The sequence below is a fragment of the Astyanax mexicanus genome, chromosome 22 (assembly GCF_023375975.1).
Source record: "Astyanax mexicanus isolate ESR-SI-001 chromosome 22, AstMex3_surface, whole genome shotgun sequence".
NCBI classification, from domain to species: domain Eukaryota; kingdom Metazoa; phylum Chordata; class Actinopteri; order Characiformes; family Acestrorhamphidae; genus Astyanax; species Astyanax mexicanus.
This window is the reverse complement of record NC_064429.1, coordinates 14,356,405-14,365,928: the sequence shown is the minus strand read 5'-3', so window position 1 is coordinate 14,365,928 and position 9,524 is coordinate 14,356,405. Positions and strand designations below refer to the sequence as shown.

The window sequence follows — 9,524 nt, the reverse complement described above, 5'->3', positions numbered from 1 at the left end:
AGGGCTTAATTTTGCACATGTAAATCCCAAAGCTTTAATCGTTTTAAAAGTTGTATATAGATATTTCTCAGAGTTGCACAGACAATTGTAGGCAGACCACCAGTCACAATAAATTTGAATGAATAACCTTCCATAATAAATTACTGGCCAATACATTGAGGTAACACTTCATGATCAGCCTCAAACCTACTATCCCATGACTTGTAGAAGTAATGTCAGTGTAATTCCTAAGTGGTCAAACATCACATAGAGGCGAGTTGTTGAAAATTACACTTTGGTTTTAAGTATAACAAAAAGGTGTAACAACACTGAGAGCCTTTGTATATTTCCAGATACATTATTTATATAAATTCAATTAAAGGAATAACTTTCACTGAAATACAAAACTGAAATTGTCCTTGGAGCTGACATGACCTTATCAACCTTATCATATTTGGGAATATGAGACACATGGCATAATCAGCTTTTAACTTCAGAACATCTCTGTTCATTACATTAATAATAAATCAATAATTTCTGATTTATTCTTTCAGTGTTTACTTGAAGTGTTAAAAAGTGGTTGAATGTGGGCATCAAATTAATTAATTTTAATTTTAATAAACAGACAAAAGTGATAGCAATAAAAAAACATTTATTGACAAAGTTAAGAAACAAACAAAATTAAGAACAGTTAAAAAAAAAAAAAAAGTGTCCAAACCTCTTGAGTAAGCACAAAGGAGACAGCGGCAAAGAAAATTCTCTCAGAAAGAGAGATAGAAACCTTGAGAGGAACCCATACTCCTTGGGTCAATACACAAATTAAAAATGTAAAAATCTGAAAAAGACAAAGAGCATAAACATTAAATGAAACAAAAATATATACAATGCAAATATAAAATCCCGTATAAATACATACAATTAATAAACCCGCCTTTAATTTTATAAAAAAATAAATAAAAAATAATGTATAATTAAGTACAGAAAGATTAATAGTAAAATAGTAAAAGGTAAGTACAATATTAATTGATTAAAGCACTAAAAGACAAACGTTAAAATGTTTTTAATGAATATAAGCCCAAAATAAGACTAAAACACCAATACAATAACCATTAATAAAGCAAGTAACTAAGCAATAAAATAAATATATACAAAAAGTGTATAGATTAAAACACTAACAGTATACTACATAAAGAAATACAGTTAAGTAATTAATAAACATCAAAAGATAAACAATATCAAGATAAAAGGATTAAAGCCTTAAGTACATGAACACAAATACAAAACAGGAAGCAATTAAAAGCATACAATACACAAAACGATTAAAACATTTATATAGTTAAAGAAAAATCATTACCTTTTTAAAAGTATGGAATCAATAGCTTTATTAATACCTGCTATTTTCCTTAGGTGTGTTTTATAAAAAAACCCTCTAAACTAGAGTATAGAGCTGGGCGATATGGCCAAAAAAAAAAAAATCTTAGATTTTTTTTTTTTAAATCCAATTTTCGAATTAAATCAATTTTTTCCCCTACTAAAAATCAAACTAAAGATGATAAAGAAATGGTTAAAAACTAGTTCTTATTTAATTTGTTTTCACTTAAAATGTTCCATTTGTGGTTAAAGTGCAACCAGAAACAAGCAAAAAAAAACTATTGTAAACAGTGAGAACATCTAGTGACTTTTAGAAAGCTTTCTCCAACATAGTTTAGGTAGACACAATGCACCCTCAAACTTAAAAAATAAATAAATAAACACACCCTTAAAAACAAATAGAAATAAATAAAATGGTGCCCTTTTTTGATAAAACTTACAAAGTAGACAATAGAAAACAAGTACAATTTATATGCTCTTAAGTAAATACTTTTCCCTATTGGGCTAGAATTGCAAAACAAAGCTTTTAAATAAGTGCCAGTGTTCTATAAAATGAGATCTTTTCTCATGAATATGCAAAACATCTTAACTTGTAGTGCATACAGAACCTGGTACACGGTTGGAAGATGTGCCAGGGACAGTTCCTTGTTTAACGTTGAATGGTGAACTAGTGCTGCTGCTGCGTTCATTCCTATGGTAGCAGCACTTCTCCCACTCCGCTACATGGTTCTGTTTAAGGTATAGTGATAAATTGGTTCACCTTACAGCGAGGACCTGTTTGGTCTACGTCCGACGCCGCAAAACCGAACCAACTCCAGATCACGGAGCTAGTTGCTCTTAAGCTCCGCCGTCATGTGTTTTGTGTATGTGTGTGTGTGTGTGCGTGTGTGTTTGTGCGTGCAAGGGTGGGAGGGAGGGAGTGAGGGAGGGGTGGGGGGTGCGCGCGCTGGAGGGAGCTAGCTAAGCTCACTCTGTGCCCACAGAGGAGCGTCTGTGGTGAAAAAGAAAACTCAGAGAAAATCGATTTTCATAAAAAACACATTGTCCTTAACTATAAATTCTAATTTATCGATAAAATCGATTAATCGCCCAGCTCTACTAGAGAACTCTCTAAACTAGAGATTGAAAATATAGATTTTTTTAAATTATTATTATTATTGTTTTATATGGTACCTGACTGAGGTGTGCCTGATGTGGTGGCTGTGTCGTGGTGTATACTTAGCCAGGGGTCATAGAGCAGATGGTGGAGAGATGATCTGAGACTTCTTTGAGGTGATCTCCGTGCTGGTGTTGAAGGGTCACCTCTCACACACAGCAGGATGATTCCTATCTGCAACACTGTGGAGGATTTGGCCTCATGGGTAAACCACTCATGAGGAAGGTCCTGAAAAGTAAATTAGAGACAGTGACTGAGTGTTAAGGAATGTTTTTGACCTGAATCTCTATTCAGTAATGGTAGCTTCTACAAAGAAGACAGTTCTCTGCCTGTAGTGTTCACTGAAAACCCATACCAGAAGAACAGAAGATGAAGGCGTGGTTCCTAACTGTACATCTGAACCAGGATGTTCTATGGCTTGAGGTCACAGTGCAGAACCCCTCTGGCATGGACCTCAATCACGCCTTTAACTAGCTGCCTTAGAAGTACCTGCAGAGTACACAGAGCACATTATAGTAAAGTTAAATTGGCTGAAATTTATCCCAACATTTGCAAAACTTGTGATTGTCGGCACGCTGCCATGTTCAATAAAAAAAAAATATATAAGTACCTACAGAGTGTAAGAAACGGACAGAAAGAAATTACAGTCGCTATAGAACAGGCAAACAGTTATTCAGTGGGTAGCTGCTACATTAAGGGTGAAGAGAGAAGAGTGTTCAGGTACCTAACGATTTTCCAATGATTTCACAGTTGCAGACAAATTTCCAGAGTCAGGATAAAATCACGAGAGTCTGGCTAGAGTCGAGCTGCAGTTGAGTTGCGGTCGTGTCATCTCAATGGTTAAGTGTAAGGTGAACGATTGAAAGTTTTAGTCAGTCGGGTTTGGGTACTGGCGCTCCGATAAAATCAACTGTGTTTGTTTTTTATTTATTAGCAGTGTGAGCAGCAGCTGTAAGATCGAAAGAGCGTATTACACCTCTCTGTTTGGAAATATTTTAAAGTGGACTGCAAAGGCAGGATTTTACAAGGTGGGAAATAAAAAAAATGCACATTCAACAACAAACATGATTTACCACCTGAGAAACAGGTGGTAAATCATTCCGTCCCTTAATTAGTTCCCCCGGTAAGTCAGTGATAAGAACAAATAGAGTAATAATATTAAGCTATTAATGTATTAACATATATATTCATCATCTTACATTTTTTAACTATTATTTTTTAAGCTAACTTTTGTAAAATGCATATTTACAGTTTTTTTAAGCCGAGCTGCCTCAGCGTACTCTGAGAATTGTAACGATGTTTCTGTCTAATATTTTATTTTATATACAGTTTTTAGTTTTGATTTATGTTCTTAAATCATTGTTTCAATAATAATTAATTTATTAATAAAAACATAAGGGACAACTTGGATGTGTTCCTTTTTTTTCCATTGCCAAAATATTGGATTAAGAAAAATAAATGACTGACTCAGAGGCTAAAAATGTGATTGGGACTTACCGCTCTGCACTACCATCTCAACATCCTGGGACCCTCCACTGCTGCTGATCTTCCTCTTTTGGGTGGGGATGGAGAAGGTGGAGTGGCCAGTGCTTCAGCTGGAGCTCCAGGACACTGAGGATGTTGTGTCTTTTGGAACTGGGCCTGATTTTACAGAACAGAAACAAAACAGTTCATGGTAGCTGTATCAATTTATCCAATAAAGTAGATCTACAGGTCTTACTTTATATAAATAAAACTAACAGACATAAAATAGAATGAATAAAATATATATTTTTTAAAACACACAGGCCTGCATGAAAATGTTCAGGACATCCAGAATGGCAAGTATTTAAAAACACAGTCCAGTGTTAATTTTTAGTAACATGTTTAAAGTCTATACTATCTAAGGCAGTGAGACAAATACAGCAACTTTTCTAAAATTACACTCTTCTACTGCAGCACAGACTTACACTCCCTCCCTAAAAAAATGCTCAAAACCAGAAAAAAACAAACAAACACACCCTGGGAGGTTAGCTCTTTAAATAGCTTTTGACCAGCATAGGTAATGTTTATTTCTGGATAATCAGCTGGACTCAGCAGGGCCAACATTAGTAGACTAGTCTTTTAAAATTAAGCCGCTAATTTTTTTAAACCCATCAAGTCCAGTAACAGCTGTGTTTGTTTTTTAAAGTCACTGGTTACCTGCGGGTGTAACTTCACAGACCGCGATCTCAGTTCACAATTATGCAGCCACACATCTTATAAAATCTCCTTCTCCTAACCAAATATCCAGCACAACAAACCCAAACCATCGCTGTATAAACAGAAACAGAGGAGAAGTTTTCTTTCAGTGTTTTCTGACAGAAACTGTGAGGATTCAAAAAAAATTCAAGAGTATGTTTACTAATCCGTTACTCGTTCGTGATGAAGTTAACGCTAACTTGCACGTACAGTGGATTCACGCGGTTAGTTAATAGTATGCAAAATGCAGTGAATGCTGCTGTTTGGGGTCAAAATAAACACCTTAGCTAATAATCATGGACTGCAGAAAACTAAGCCGGAGACACAACAAACGCTAGCTCTGTAAGTTAGTTGTCTAACGGAGTTACGTTAAGTGCATAAACTGCCTGCACAGATCAGAACATAACAGCAGCTTACCTTTTCATGTTAAATCCTCGACGAAAGCATTCTCCTCTCATATCTTTATAAAATCCAGTTGCAGCGTCACCTGCTCGTTCAGAAACAAAACAAACACCCAGCGCTGTTTAAGAGCTGATTCACGACCTTCTCTCCCAGCACAGGGTGTGTTTCTCAATCAGCAGCAGCTTTTATACCAGGCTGTAGTTCAGTAATAAGATCGCGTTTCACCGAGAGCTGAAACAGCCAGTTAGCTAACGGTAGTTAGCTCCTCTCGGTACTCCGGTCTAATTCGGCAGGGTTTTTGTAGATGTTTAATTTCTGAATCTTATTAATACTGAATTAAAGTATGGTAATCTGGCTAATATTAAAAAGTCAACTAGCTTTTTACCGAAACACTTTTAGTTAATTTATTAGCAGTGTGTTCCCACAAGACGAATAAAAATAAAAAAAAAAAAAAAAAAAGCGGTGGCCGACTGCGCATGCGCGAAATTTAGCGGCGGACTGCGCATGCGCGAAACTAATATTCGCGCATGCGCAGTCCGCCGCTAAATTTCGCGCATGCGCAGTCGGCCGCTAATATTCGCGCATGCGCAGTCGGCCACCGCTTTTTTTATTTATTTTTTTTATTCGTCTTGTGGGAACACACTGCTAAAATTAGGTATAAATTAACTAAAAGTGTTTCGGTAAAAAGTTAGTTGACTTTTTAATATTAGCCAGATTACCATACTTTAATTCAGTATTAATAAGATTCAGAAATTAAACATCTACAAAAACCCTGCCGAATTAGACCGGAGTACCGAGAGGAGCTCTCAGGCCTGTTAGGTATTTTAACTACCGTTAGCTAACTGGCTGTTTCAGCTCTCGGTGAAACGCGATCTTATTACTGACCTACAGCGTGATTAAAAAGCTGCTGCTGATTGAGAAAAACACAACCTGTGCTGGGAGAGAAGGTCGTGAATCAGCTCTTAAACGGCGTTGGGTGTTTATTTTGTTTCTGAACGAGCAGGTGCTGCTGCAGGTAATCGAGCTAACTGTAGCTAATTAGCTTAGCCGGTTGAGCTAACTGTAGCTAATTAGCTTAGCCAGCCATGCTCCGCTCGCTAACGTTAGCTATCTTACAGCGTTATTCGCCATTAACACGCTTTAAACAGTCTTTAAATAGTGGTAAGACTATTTAAAGCGTGGTAATCTATCTAACGCTGTAAGATAGCTAACGTTAGCGAGCTAGCGAGTGGAGGATGGCTGGCTAAGCTAATTAGCTACAGATAGCTTGATTACCTGCAGCAGCACCTGCTCGTTCAGAAACAAAACAAACACCCAGCGCCGTTTAAGTATCATAATAAGACCGCGCTTCACCGAGAGCTGAAACAGTCAGCTAACTAAATTACTCACCGGGACTTACAGAGCTCCGCCGCGCTGCTCTAATCTAATCCGGCAGGGTAATAATCACTATCGGTGCTGAAGGCCCGCTGGAGGCCCGCTAGTGCCGCCGTTTTAAGACTGAGGGGCTTTAAATGAAAACAGAGTAAAGGGGTTAACACAGTAAAGAGCAGCGCAGCGCACCTTCAGCACCAGAGTGAAGAAATACTGGATTATTTGACCCAATATTAATAACTGTTCCCCATAAAACACAGCGAGGCTTTGGACTCCTGCAGTCCCCATGCAGCTCCCGGAGAAAAGGACGTCCTTCTTGTGGCTACTGATTCAGTGGAGTGGAGCCACGACCATTCAAAACTAGGTTCGGGGTTTTTTTGTTGCCCGAAAGGTTTTTAATTTGTGTGTTTTAATATATTCATTATATGTTATATTGTATTAAAACGTGAGATATAAACGTAAATAATCATAATTTAATAGGAACGGTGAAATATATTATTTTAATTATATTAAATATCATGCCTCAAAATCTCAGATCTCCCCCTCTTTTCCAGTGACTTTGGTTTCTTCCAAAAGTCTGTTGATGAGAGGGCGGGCGGAGCTGGACTGGAGAAAGAGGGCCGGCGTTCTGTCGAATTCTGCTACCTTGTCGAACCGTGCTGCCCCAATGAATATTTAACTGTAAAAATACAAAAGAAGCACTATTTTAGGGCATGTACCCAGTGATATTCCAGTAGATGTACGTTATTAGATTTGGAGTGCATAATTCATTGTACCATGGCAAAGTTATAGTAAATATAGCTCATTACAAACTGCTTTTGTATTTATTTATGATAATAAGTGTAATTTTTAGTTTCCATTTACACTTCTGTGCAATGATAGTGCGCCCAGGTTGTTTAATGCACATAACGCCCCCTAAACCAGATTAATTTTACATAAAATACGAGAAAGAATTAAATTGTGTAGGTCGGCGCATGCGCAGTACCTTTGGGAAGCATGTATCGATGGGTAGCAAAATTCGACAGAACACCGGACTAAAAAAACTGTTTTTAACACACCTTGGGTTTGGGCTGTATTCACTCAGTCGCAGTTAAATAAACTCACTGGCCATTTAGGAATCACTTAGACCAGAATTATAATAGAATAAACAATAAAATAATAAAATGTTATATAAAATCTAAAAAAAAAAATCACCAGTGTCAGTGGCTGTCTTTACACTACAAGCCTCAAGTGTTTTTTTATTTTATATAAATTAACCTTTTTGTCAAACAGCACACATGCTCTCAATATTTTTTTGGCTGCTCTGCCAATGCTGGCTGATAATGACAGCACTAAGGGCATGAATACTGGCAAACAGATGCATGAAATCCACAAATAAAGAAATATGAAATTTGCAGTGGCCTTTTTTATGCCCAATCAGTTTGAAGACTGAGAACATATGTCTGCACTCCCCTCCAAAGGAATTGGGCGGAAAAAGCATTATTAAAAGATGAATAATGAAGACTGGAAATTGGAAATCAGTTAATTACAACTTTGTCAGTGTGTCCAGGCCCGGAGTGGCTAATCGGGAGATTCGTGAGGATTCCCGATGGGCCGGCTGTGTCTGCTGAAGTGTCTTATTGTGTACCTTGGGGAAGATGTGGGCAGTTATTAAGGAGTATATCTATGCTGGTGTTTTACCGGAGTCAAGCTATCCGCGCGTATACGCGCGATTTTACGGTAAACAGACGCGCAGGAGGAGAGCACGCTTAAAAACACAGAGAGAGACAGACACGTTTCAGTCGGTTATATTAATTCAGACATACATTAAGCCCAGAAACGAGAAGAAAACGGATTAAAATAACTCACCTCACTGTAGATTTAGTGCAGTACATTATCTATTTGATATAATACCATAACAATCCCATCGGTTTTTAAGAGAGAGAGAGAGAGACAGTTTTATATTAATATTACTTTTTCAATCCATGCTTCAAATTAAATTTCTCATGAGTTTCCCAAAAGGCCAAAACAGATCCAGTACCTCTTAAAAGAGTCCATCCTAGACTATTACCTCTGCAAATTTGGGTAAATTGCACTGTATTGTTTATTTTATATTAATTAAAAAATGTATGCATGTTTAAAATTAAATTTCTCAGGATTTTTCCATAATGCCAAAACAGATCAATGACCATTTGAAAGAGTCCAACCTAGGCTATGACTCCTGCAAGTTTTGGCAAATGTCACTGTATTGTTTATTTTATATTCATTTTTATTTTTATTCATACTTAAAATAAATTTCTCATGATTTTCCCATAATGCCAAAACAGCTTCACTACCATTTGAAAGAGTATGTTCTAGCCTATGACTCCTGCAAGTTTGGGCAAATTTCACTGTATTGTTTATTTTATATTCATTTTTGTATTTTTTTTTTATCATGCTTAAAATTCAATTTCTCATGATTTTCCCATAATGCCAAAACAGGTCCACTACCATTTGAAAGAGTCTGTCCTAGGCTATCACCTCTGCAAGTTTGGGCATATTTCACTGTATTGACTGTCTGACTGCCTCTCTCATACCAGAAAATCCTACATGACATCAGCTCTACAAGCCCAGGAAACAAAAGATGGTTAAACTGATAAGCATTTATGACACAGCCTAGAGCAGTGATGGTATAGTTACTTTGAAAAAGTAATCCGATTACTGATTACTCCTTAAAAAAAACTTAGTTACTTTATGGATTACGCGATGTGTGTGTGTGTGTGTGTGTGTGTGAGGTGGAGAGAGAGAGAGAGAGAGAGAGAGAGAGAGAGTAACGCACAGTGACTTGGATAAGTAACTTTAATCTGATTACTGCATTGGAAATAGTAACGCGTTAGATTACTCGTTACTGAAAAAAAGAGTCAGATTAGAGTAACGCGTTACTAAGTACTGACATCACTGCATCTATGCATTTTGAAGATCAGGTCACCGTTTACTCACTTTAGTATTTACAGTAACAAGTATTTTCTTCAGGGGTGCCATTACAGGCAAGTCATAGTTCATGCAC

At 37.0% G+C, this 9,524-nt stretch overlaps 1 long non-coding RNA gene across 1 annotated transcript; it reads right to left on the bottom strand.

The window, feature by feature from the left end:
- Positions 1–614: 614 nt before the first annotated feature.
- Positions 615–7,402, bottom strand: LOC111194545 (uncharacterized). Its single transcript, XR_007428890.1, has 5 exons — positions 6,518–7,402; positions 5,144–5,213; positions 4,004–4,147; positions 2,862–2,995; positions 615–2,734 (listed from the first exon to the last, which is right to left on the bottom strand). It is a non-coding gene; the product is annotated as an uncharacterized LOC111194545 (long non-coding RNA).
- Between the last annotated feature and the right edge of the window lie 2,122 nt (positions 7,403–9,524).